This window comes from Columba livia, chromosome 16 (assembly GCF_036013475.1).
Source record: "Columba livia isolate bColLiv1 breed racing homer chromosome 16, bColLiv1.pat.W.v2, whole genome shotgun sequence".
NCBI classification, from domain to species: Eukaryota; Metazoa; Chordata; class Aves; order Columbiformes; family Columbidae; genus Columba; species Columba livia.
Genome location: NC_088617.1, coordinates 1,401,503 through 1,413,495, shown reverse-complemented (window position 1 = coordinate 1,413,495; position 11,993 = coordinate 1,401,503). Strand labels below are relative to the sequence as shown.

General features: G+C 49.8%; 1 long non-coding RNA gene across 1 annotated transcript in view; it reads right to left on the bottom strand.

Moving 5' to 3' along the window:
• Positions 1-647: 647 nt before the first annotated feature.
• The window catches only part of LOC135575551 (uncharacterized), a 113,474-nt gene continuing 102,128 nt past the window's right edge, over positions 648-11,993 (bottom strand). The window contains exons 2-5 of the long non-coding RNA XR_010466521.1: positions 5,603-5,933; positions 5,187-5,296; positions 4,332-4,398; positions 648-2,729 (exon numbers count right to left, since the gene is read on the bottom strand). This is a non-coding gene — a long non-coding RNA (uncharacterized LOC135575551). The remainder of the gene's footprint in view (positions 2,730-4,331; positions 4,399-5,186; positions 5,297-5,602; positions 5,934-11,993) is intronic.

Below are 11,993 nucleotides of genomic sequence, written 5' to 3'. Positions count from 1 at the left end.
TCCCTCAGATGTCAATGTCTGCAGGGTCAGGGTATCTCAGAGCCACCAGAGGACCTACCCCAAAGCCATCCCCAGGAGACAGAGCACCAGCTGTCCTATTTTAGAGGTGTGAAGCAGAGGCACCGTGACTGGTAAGTGCAGCAGCCCCACCACCCACCGACAAACCACAGCCTTGCTCCCAGCACCAGCACCAGCTGGAGACATTCAAAACCCGCCTGGACATGTTCCTGTGCGACCTCACCTGGGCGCTCCTGCTCCAGCAGGGGGATTGGACTGGATGAGCTTTTGAGGTCCCTTCCAATCCCAAACATACTGTGATACTGTGATACCAGCTTCATCCCCGGTTGAGCTCAAGGTCCCACCAGCCTGTGGGGTCAGGGCTTCCTGTTCCCTTCAAACGCCATCTAGCAAGGGACAGGAGCTTAACAGCACCACGTATTGTCACGCCAGCCTTGATCAGAGTCTGACTCCTCCTATGCAAAGACTTCACAGGTGACATTCCTGTGACACTGTTCTTGTGAGCGCAGACAGATGGGCCACTGCAGGAATAGTGCTTACTCAGTCCAGAGCTGTTCCCATGTCACTTTTCGACTTAGCAATGCACATAAACATATTTTACATGTAAACTGGGCAATTAAGAAGGCAAATGTTTTAAAATATGAGGATTTATTGGCGTAAAATTTGCCATCTATCAACACTGCATAAATAGTTTTACATAAAAAGCCATCTGGAAACAGGTTGTTTATCATATTTATTCAGTTACAACTTGCTGGTTTAGAGTCTTTGCCTAGCTCATTAACTGTCAAGACAGTTTGACGCTGCCGATGAGAGGTGGATGTATTTGAAATTCTGCACGAAGCATGAATATTAACTTGAGCTTTTAGGCAGCTGCGCTATTTCAGACAGCTTGGACATGCTCTGCGCTGGAACCCTCTGCAAGAAGAAAGCAGGCTGCAAAGCTGCACTTCGCTTTAGACTGGGTCTGACTGGAAACCTTGGGGCCAGGTCTAGAAACGGATCTGACCCTCCCAACTTGAGCAGAAGGGTCTGGGTGTGGGAACGACGGTGGCAGCGGGCTTATCGGTCAGTCAGGAACGTGAACAGCCTCATGCTGTTGCTTTCAGACAATGTTTGAAAAAGCAGCACAGGTTGCATGGTCTGGGTTACAGAGTTGTCCTCCTGGGCCGTGTGCTCCATGGGAGCAACCACGGGCTGCAAACGGCTCCTCTAGGCTGCAGACCACAGGAGTCGCGGTATCAAGGCAACAGCCACTGGCTTTTCCTGACATTTGCCGTCTGCCTTGGTTTCAGTAATTAGATCCCCTCTTTTTAAATGTCAGATCTCACGAGGTGATGCTATTGTATTTAGCACCGTGCCCTTCTACTGATTCCACAACACTTTGCAGAATTACTATAAATAATCTAATAACAAGAGCCAAATAAGTGGTTACAGCAGAAAGGGAGAGGAAGCTAATGCATCCCAGCGCTGTTTGGAAATGAGAGCTCCAGAAACGCTGTCTGCCAGCGCAGAGCTGGGGGGACACAACCGTCCCTAACAGCCAGCGGGGCGAGGGGACAAGGGAAAGTCAGTTGCCAAAGGGGACGGGTGCGGTGACATCTGCGCTGTGGCCCAGGCAGGTGTGTCACCCAGGGTGGGTCAGCACCAGCCGGCTCGGCGGCCACAGTCGCTGCTCGTGTCCTTGGCTGAGACTTCCAGTCTCTCTGTGCCCACCATAACCACAGTGAGATCTTCTGCCAACTCTCTGACTCAACTGTTGTTTTAATGCTCCAGCTCAGAAGCAGTTGAGCTGGACCGTGGGTCATGGCCTGGTCTCTGTCTGTAGTGATCTGGGCAGACAACTGAGTTTGTTTCTTCCTGTCCTAACATGAATATCACTTTCTGAATTGAGGTAAGACAAATCACGTCCGGCAAAGACTGCCCCTAACCCTTCAAAACTGATACACCCCAAATTACCTGTAGCTCAGGGTGCCGTCAGCATCTCCCTGGGCCACAATGTCCTCGTGTCACTTGGCTTGTCACAGGGAGCACAATGCGGGTGTGCCGCGCCTGTGCAGCAGCTGCAGGCCACTTCCCAGAGCCTCCGGGAGCACCAGCGATGTGCAGAGCACAGCGGGGAGCCAGGGACACGCGCAGGCAGGGACAACGCTTCATGGGACGGGAGAAAAGTCACATAGAAAACCACTCTGCCCCATCTTTGGGTTGTGCGCTCCTCTGGCAGCGAGGCTCCGCTTGCTCTGTAGAGCACACAGGCAATGACGTGAACTCTGGCACTCACGGGAAGGTGTCAGCAATAGGACATGGTCTTTCAGCTAGCAAAGATTCAGTGTTTGGAGTCGGCAATGTGCATTTCCAACCTTCACTCTATGCCATGAGAGACGCTGGGACCTGCAGCTGCTCTGGCGGCTCACCCGTCCCAGACTGACGGCCTCTGCTCTCCCGTCTCCAGCTGGAATAGAGTGACACTTCTACTTTTCAAAGCAGTCTGAGGCAGGAGTCACAAAACAAGAGAAGTGTAAGGGGTCCCTGTTCCTTGAGCAGGCTTCTCCGGAAGAGCTCCAGGATGTTACTGAGATGTTTTGATTTGCCTTTTTATAGAGGCAGAATAATTTTCGCCAGTTCAGCAGCAGCATGTACCAACCTGAGGACTGGTTAACAACAGGTCAGGCTTTATTGGAGATCTATCAGCGATGTGCGTTGCTGTTCTTGCTCTGAAGGGAGGTAAAAATGAATATTAAAATATGGGCTCACAGATATTTCAAAAGAGAGATGCTATTTACATGCATTATTCTTATGAAAGAACAATTTATCTTTTTACAATAGAGCAAATTACTTCTTACATATTTGATCCTTTTACAGTGAGGAAGGCTAACTGTACGAGTGACACTGCCTCTCCTGGTGACAACTGCCCTGCTCCGCTTGACAGCGGCTCCCAGGGAGGGCGAAGCTCAGCAAGAGGCCGGGAGGGGCGCTCGGTGAGATGGACCATTCAGCAGCATCCTCCAGTATTGGGCTGCAGTCACGCACACTAATTAACAGTAACATCCTTGTTCAGTTCATTCAAGCTCTACAGCAGGAAGTCCCAGAGCAGATCCCAGGTAAAGGAAATGGCTTTATTTATTAGGCTGCTCCCCTTGTTATTAATCACGTAACAACTCTATCCAGGAACTTTATGGCTGTCACTGCATTACATCGCACAGCGACCGCTGGGCTTGAATACAAACCTCTGCACTTCCACGGCACATGCCAGGCCCCGGAAAAAGGGGAGCTCCCTGTGCAGAAGCCAGATAACAGAGTAAATGGGTTGTGAACCGGTGCAGTGCCTAGATCACCACAATTAAACAATTTGAGATCCTCAAAAAAAGAGGAGCAACTAACAGGAGCATTAATTACTGACAGAACGAGCTTTGCCTTTACACACTTTCTGTCGGTGTTTCCAGCAGAGCAGACCGTCCCGGTTCCCCACGTCTCATCTCCACAGGTTGCTTTTGTTTCTTGCTTATAGACATTGAGCAACACAGAAAACAGCCTATGGCATTTGTACAGACACTACAAAGGGCTCAGCAGGTTCCCTTTCTTACAGCCACATGCATCCCTCGGACTTGGGTCAGCCAACAAACCCCCCTTGTCTCCCTGGGGTGCTGTGACGTGGAGAAGCTTCATGATTCTTTAATGTGATGTGAAACCACCACACTTAGCTTCTCTTACCAAGCTCCTGTAGCTAATAAGGGGCAAGGAGGCAAAGGCACAGGTATTAATGCAGCAGGTTGACAAACACAGCTGCTGACAGAAATGGAATAGAAGAAATCGTCAAGGGAGCAGAATAATAACCTAGCTAGGAGATAATAATAAAAGCCTGATAGCATTCACACAGGTCTGTGTAATGGGTTTGCCACTGGCCTCCCTCCTTCCCTGGGCCTTGGTAATAGGGGACAAATGGCAGGCTGATTTCTGAAGAGCGTGTTGCTGTATAAACCACGGGGGTGATATCTCATCCGCTTTCTGAACAGCCCCAGGCACCGCGAGCTGGTGGCACATACAGCACAGCCATAGTGGCACCACTATAAATCTCAGCCACTGCAGAGCCCCAGAACATCTGGGACACCTCTGGCTTTTTTGTTTATTTAGGCACCATTATTCAGGCTTTCCACAGGGACAGAGGCTCTGGAAGCCACCTGAGGTGGTGTCTCTGCAGCATGCCCTGAGCTGTAAGCACAGGCAATCTAAAGAAAGAGACAATTCTGATACAAGGTTTCTTGGGCAGGGTTTTGAGTGCTTTGGCTAAGCAAACAGCCCAGCTCCGAGGTCCTTACCCTCAATTAACGTTTTCCCCAGGGCTGTACCAGCGCGCTGCAGGACGTGGCAGGAGCGACAGCAGCTCTGTGTACAGAGCAGGGAGAGGCAGCACCAGGATTAATAACATGTATCACATTTAAAGCCCTTAATGTATGTGGCTAGGCATATTAGCAGACAAATATGAAATAAGTGCCATAGCAGCAGGCACAAATTATTCAGACTGTCCTTCCCTGCAACGAGCAGCAGAACAATGTGCTTTCGGTTGCATTAGGGTAGGAACATGGAGCACCCCAAATCTGCACCCAGCCCATATCCAGCACAAAGCAACCAAGTCCAACAGGGCTGAACAGGAATAATGAATATCAGTGCTTAGAGTGTAGAGGGCTTTGTGTTTCTCAGGTGCTCAAGCGATCCCTGTAAAACCCAGACTACCCAACAGCACACGCCACGGAGGGAATTCCCACATTTCACCCAGAACAAAACTCAGCAAGAGGGAGAGCCCAGGCCTTCTTCTGGGCTCAGCAGGACTTGTGTCCAGATGATGAGTTCGATGCCGTAGATCCCCAAGGTATTGAGGGTGTCCCCAACCCCTGTGCCAGGTGCGGTATACATCCCGAAGACCCATGTTCAGGGTGTATGATCAGCGCATTCAACAGCACACTGGGGCAGCTTAGCTTCCAGAACTGGGTGAGTCCAGCCTGCAGGGCCGAGGCCAGGAAGCTCCAGGCTCGGGCTGCACAGCCACAGCGCTGCTGCTGCCTCAGCTCCTTCAGCGATGCTGCACTTCACTGCATCGCCCAACCGAACCAGCTCAGCTGGAGACAGCTCAAGGAAATACACTGAAATACACCCTGAAATACACCCCGCTTTACCTGTCTTATGGATCCAGGAGTCCAGGCTGCTCCACTCTTGGAGCAGCCGCTCCAGTGAGCTCTGGGACGTCAGGACTGGCACAGGCTTGTTCCAAGTGCGAGTTCGTGCCCTGGGGAATGGCAGGGGTGAGATTTTCCTTCCTGAACAGCTTGCACAGTCAGAAGCATTTTGCACATTGAGTTTGATGTCAGAGCATGTTTCATAGTCTTGGCTTTTTTAACACTGCACTTCATTCATAGAAGAAAAATTCAAGACAGACCCCATGAGCAAAGTGCAAAAAGGTTTGAAAAGATCAAAAGCTGACAGCGCAGACCCCGATGACACTTCTCCCCACCGGTCTGCAGGAGGGCAAGTGTGTCAGCTCCGTGTCTAAGGTTAATAAGCCCCTGCCTGGCTGCTGGGCAGACGCACACACCTTTCTAAAGGCAGAGGGACCCGTGGTCACAGCCTCTGCTGGTCGCTGCTCGGTCAGTGTGGTGCAGGCAGGGACAGCGGCTCAGCTCACCAGGCTCCGAAGCATTTTGGCTGCTGTCCTGTCGATCTGCACACGCTCGACAGCTTGTTTGCACAGGAAAACCAGCCCGTAGCAGCTGGAAAGCTCAGGTTCACCCGCAGCATCCATCCACCTACAATGAGTCGCGGGGAGGAGCCGTGAGGTTGCTCAGCGGAGCCGGCGATGCAGCGATGCTGGCAGGCTTGCAAACCGCTTTTCTCGCTCCAGCAAACCTTCATTTTTGTTCCAGTCACTAGAGAGGATAAAGGACATTTGGCTAAGGTATTCCACACACCGCAGTAAACAGCAGACACAGTACATCAGCAACACTCTGCTGCAAGGTAAGAATGACCATATGTGCCTGCATAATGATGGCTTGTAGACAGCTGAGACTAAAAGAAAGCAGGGAAGCATAAAGTGATCTTTCTCCTCAAGACTCTGCCTCAGTTTTGGCAGAGCAGGAGCTGCCAGAACCAGCGGCTGTGCCCGGGCTGCCAGGTTCGATAGGCACCGATGGCTTCCCGTCACTCCCGGGACTTGTTTATGCCAGTGACAAGGAGTTTGATTAGGCACCGCAAGAAAAAGGACTCTGCAGCACTGGACTCCACACCTTAGACTGTCACGAGATACCTTTCGCAAAGATTCCTCCCAGGGTGTAATCGAAGCCTCCAAACTTCAGCCATATAGTCCCTTCTGAAACTCATAAAATTAAATGACAATTCACAGAGGAAGATGAGAAATAAAAGAAGAGTCACCAAGAGAAAATACTTGTGTCTACACGAACAGGAGGAGGATGTAATCAGGCACTGGCAGGACACAAGGGAATGGCACTGGCTTTTAAAAAAGACTAGAGCAGGGCCGCTTTGTTAGTGATCCCAATTCTTCTCATGCCTCCCAAGAGCAAACTAGGTTAAATATCACACAGATGAGTTCCCTAACTTGGAGTAACGACCACGTAAATCCGCTGTACACAAACCTCTGTGTAGACTGATGGCAGCGCCAGGCTGTGCGTGTGGAAGGTGAAACGGCTGCCGGTGCGGGCGGGCAGCAAAGCCGGGTCCTGGCGAGAGGCGGAGGGCAGCGGCTGTGACACAGCCCAGCTGTGCTCCCGAGGAACAGCTGGCCCGGGGAGAGACAGCGAGCAGCACAGTTTGACAGGACACCTGTTAGTGAAGGGCTAAAAGGCACCGAAGCAATGTGGAACAAGAAGAAAAATGATTTATTTGTACATATCTTTTTTAACATCTGGTTACCTGCTTCTGCTCTGGAGGGCAGGAGGTGAACACAGGAGCTGGGCGGGTCCTGGTGACCAAAGGGCCACTAGATGTGGACAAGGCACATGGGAACTAAGGCACAGAAAGAAAGAAGCTACTGGTAAAAATGCAGGACTTCAATCCTTCTTTCCTAACACCCACCCAAAGGGCTTTCTGCTGCTTTAATAACCGCTCATGAGAACCGGAGCTGGCGGTGCTATTGTTAAGAGCCATCTACTCCTCTGCACATCTCCCCTCATCAGGGGATTCACCACATGCTTTTATTCCTGCTCTATCTTCTAATGGTTCCCACAAACATATTTAGCCCCTACAGATCATCACAAAATGCTGCTTTGACCTCTTGTAGCAGGAATTCAACATCTGGGCCGCACAAGTGGCTACAGAAGCCGCCCCCATTGCAGAACGGAAATAGGTCTGGCCACAGATAGAGCAAATTTTATTTTGTTTTTTAAATTAACAGAACCTGTATCATTCTATCCATGTCAGATATCAATGCCGCCCCCAGGCAGGAAGAGAGAACTGGGTCCCTGTTAGTTTATCCTGCGTACAGGTGAGATAAATCAGCACGTAATCCTGGTGCACCACAGCCCTACGCTGCTGGGGCACTGGGGTTGTCTGGTCTGACCTCCACACCACAGACTTCCCTGTGTTCACATCTGAACTAGGCTGTACCCATTATAAAAACATCCAGATATTCTTTTACAATGTATGTGACGGCAGCTCCTTCGTTTATTGCTTTAACAAAACAAAAAAAACCCACAAAAACCAAACCAAACCAAACACCCCCCCCAACAACAACAACAACAACAGGATTGGGCTGGATGATCTGTCGAGGTCCCTTCCAATCTCTAACATTCTGCGATTCTGTGAACAAAAACCAACAAACCAACAAAAACCCCAAACACACACCTTATCTGTATCCTGAATACATTTACCCTGTGCTTGTAGTTTCAGATTTTACTGTATGTTCTCTGCCTTCTTTGGTCACTTTGGGATCACTTGTCCCCAACCTTGTCTTGGCTAAGTTTTACTGACTGAACTTCTGGAGTTAATTCACCACCGGGAATTTATCTCGCTATCTAATCCTTCCTCTGGCCACCTCTGCATGTCTCCTCCAGTTTAGAAGAATCCTTACACTGTGGCTGTTGGTGAATGCTGTAATTCTGGCTGGCACGTTGCTGTGGACCTCCACACCAAGTGCTAATTGCTCTCACGCCTTCCGTGTGTCGCTGCCTCTCACCACGGCCGTGTCTCCGCCGTGGCCACAGCCCTCACTCAGCGACACGAGAGTAACCAGTGCTCAGCTGGGCTTCACGTCCATCCCTGCGACAATGCGCATTGTTTGCTTATGCCCAGTTTTCCAAACAAGCCAGGCTGCTTTAGAACAGCAATAAGACCTCTATCATCTCCCCATGTCCTCTGGGGAGCATTTTACATCGTGTCCTGCGTCCTGACCACAAATATTAACTAACACAGATCCCATGCACCAGCCCTTGCAGGACGACCTCATCACAACACCCTCTGAACATGAACACGACTCCCAACTTGCAGGTGACATGTGGAGATTCATCACTTGGAAAGTTTTCCATCTAATATATTAAATATGTGCCATGTTGAACCTGTAATATGGTACTTCCTTAATTGCAGGTCATCTTATGATAGCAGGGAAAACATTATCCTCACTGGCATCACGGTGCTCACAGACAAGCAAAATGCAACCCCTTTGCAAAGCGCACACCTACAATTACTGAAAGCATCAAACTTGCAATGAATCGAGAAGCACTGCTGCAAGCAGAGGAAAACTTGTCATTATTATGCACCTTGCTATTTCAAAGCCCTCCGAGGAGTAACCATCAAAGCTACTTGTGTGCTGCGGCATCCTTCCTCTCAGGCTAGAGCTGGTTCACCTGCTCTGATATCATTACTGGAAACCAGTAAAATAGGGTTTTCTTATTCTGCAGGTATCCCAGAAGACAGCCAGCGCTGCCCAGCAGGGCAGGTCTACCTTAGCGAGCCTCTGCCTGCTCACTTCGGGTTTCCTTCCCAGAGACTGCTGAACACCTTTTCTTCTCAAATGTCCTTCTGGAATAACCTGCCGACGGCCTCACTCCAAAGGAATAAGAACCTCTGATCTGATGCCGCCTGAAGTCAGTAATCTGATCTGCAACCTCTTCTGCAGGAAAAGGAAGGTGCTAGAAGAGCTGGAAGGTGAATATCTACTGCAAAATATTCAGAAGAGGTAGAAATTTTTTAGGGGAGAGAATCAGAAGAATGAATGTCAGTCTTTAAAATACAGGTTACTGCTTTTCAGCTGTCTCTGCACAGGGGAACGCAGAAAGGGAGCTGCAGGCGCTGGGTCTGAAGTCTGAACGACAGCAGACTAGAGATGTCGGAGTAACAGGCACCGCGAACAACCAACAAATCCCAAAATCACAGCAAGCTGGAGGAAAATGAGTGAAAATATATGAAAAAAAAAAAAGGATACAGAGCAGCTGGCTGACAATCTGCTCCCTTGGGGCTGTGCAATGAGGGTAGGTTTCCAAGGAGTGTATGGAGGAGGTATGAAGACTTACCAACATGGGGATGATTATTTTATTTTATTTGTTTTTAAAAAGCCCCACCGACCTTATGTTGATGCTCCAGATCCTGACGCCTTGACTGAAGTCACTGGGGCAGCCCAACCTGCTCCAAGTTCACACCCAGGCGGGCTTTGTCTCTTGTGAAACAGCCCCACACAGAAACAGACCAACACCACTATTTGCATCTGAGTGAGACGCGCTTACCAGAATCTTCCCCAAGCATTTTCTTTGTAAATGCACTTGAAAATTTAAAATAAGTTATATTCACTGAAGCTGCATGATTGGAAAAACAGGGGGCACACTTGTCTTCCTGTAGCCATCCTTAGCACTCCCCCCAGTGTGCACTGCTCTATACCCCTCCCAAAGACACGCTGGTTTCCCGGCAATAACTTCTGAGTGATAGACGCTTAAAAACTAGGAAACACCCACTTCAGTTTCCTCAGTGAAAGTCTAATTTATTGAACAAAAAGAGTGTTAAGGCACGAGAGACATGTGAGAGCGCGTTCCCAGCTGCTCTCTGCTCTCCTCAGCACTGCCCGCGCACCAGCCCTCGCTGGCCTCCAGGCGCAGGATCACTGTGGCCAGGTCTGCCTCTCCAGACGACCCCAAGCACCCCTCGTTATCACGGCACGAGGTGGGACCCCTCGGAGCAGCAGTGCACGGGCACCAAACTCATCAGCCTTCTGCACGCTGCCTTGAAAGAACCTGCCGGAGACACTGCAAACAGCTACTTCCATGTGCTTTCCCATTGGTGACTTCCCCGCTCTCCTCTCTTTGGAAGCAAACGCTGGTGCTGAGCGGCCTGATGCAGCTTTCTAGAGGGGCAAAGAAGGGCAGGTCTGCTGAGAGAGGTAGTGGGGCAGTGGGAGATGCAAAGCTGTCCCTGTCACCACCTCTTAGTGACGGCGACCAGCTGCACCGGTCCCTGAGTGCAGCGGTCCCTCCTGCGCCAGAGATGCTTTCTGGGTGCTTGGTCAGCGCGATCTGAGTGCCCCAGAAAATGAGATGGGGTAGAAAAACAGTGAGAGTTAAAATAACAGGACCAGCAGTCCTGTCTCACCGTTCTCTGTTCGCTCTCCATGTGTTCTGAAGCTCTGGGGTGCCTCAGGTCATTGTTTTCAAGGTTTCCTTTCCAGTCTGGAGTCTCATTTATAAAGCAGCAGCTGGAGTTCAAAGTGATGCCCAGGAGCTAGGGGTGCCAGAATATTATGGAAAATAAAATATATAATCAGTAATCAGAGGACTAGTGAGGAAGTCAGCGCCTTGTTACAAACCTGTGCTAAATTCAGGCCACTGAGCCTGAGGTGTCAACATCCATATCTGATTGCTGCATCTTCACATTCTGGCTTGATCTCACCTTATTTATTTCAAGCAAGATAACAGGGAATGTGCCACACTGAAATGAGAAAGGCACGTACCGAGAGCACACTGCTGCCACAGCCCTTCCTGAAACCAGAGAACAGTGAGTGCAGTAGAACAGGGCTGCTCCTCTTGTTTAAAGCTGGTCCAATTTACAGTTTGAACGGTAAACAAAATACAACAAATTGCTATGATTAATATTAGTAGCCCAATTACAACATTACTCGGACTCACAGTCTAGATTGCCTACCCAGTACAACCCGAATGTCACTAAGAACCTCTCAGTGAAGTGTTAGTGTCTGCTGGGATCTGCTGGTACCCCCCTCATCTTCTCAGGAGCTTTGCTCACTAAGGGGCAGAAGTCTCGGTGCTCTCGGCATCCTTCGGGTGCTGTTAGTGATGGGCTTTCCCGCTCCTCTTTGCCAGAACTGTGAGTTCGTGTTCGCTTCTGTCTCTTCTGTCTTGGTTTGCTTCCATCTGTTTTAATACATTTTCTACACATTATTTGTACAATTTCTTCTTTCCACTGATTTCCAGTTATTCAGTTTGTTTGATCACTTTGTGTTTTCTAGAGCTGGTTTTACGTGGCCCACACAAAGGGAGCACTGACCGAGGAGCGCGGTGTGTGTTCACAGCTCAGCCCACCTGTTCCTGTGCTCTGACACCCACAGTTTATTCTGGAGCCACACAGCGCTCAGTCCACAGAAAGCAGCTACTTGTTCTTGCCAAAAACTACAGCAAACCCGAAGCACATTAGAGCACTTCTCTCAACAATCCCTGTCACCCCTAACGCAAACCGAGAGCAGCTCAGACTAAGAAAAGCCCTGACAATTCCTCAGGCCTCGCGTTGCCAAGTCAATACAAAGACTGTGGCCTTCAGCAGTAATAGTAAACCCATGTTTATTGGGCTACAAAGGGACACAATGTCCATCGCACAGGGCCACGCTGCTCTCTTTACACCCACAGCGTGGAGTTAGGGACATTTTGGGGAAAAACATTGTACAGAGCGGCCTGTCTACCTTCCTTTCCCTGCTCACACCAGACTGTGCAAAGAAAAGACAAAGGATCTAGCAGGCAGAAAAAGTCAGCTACGAATTTTGA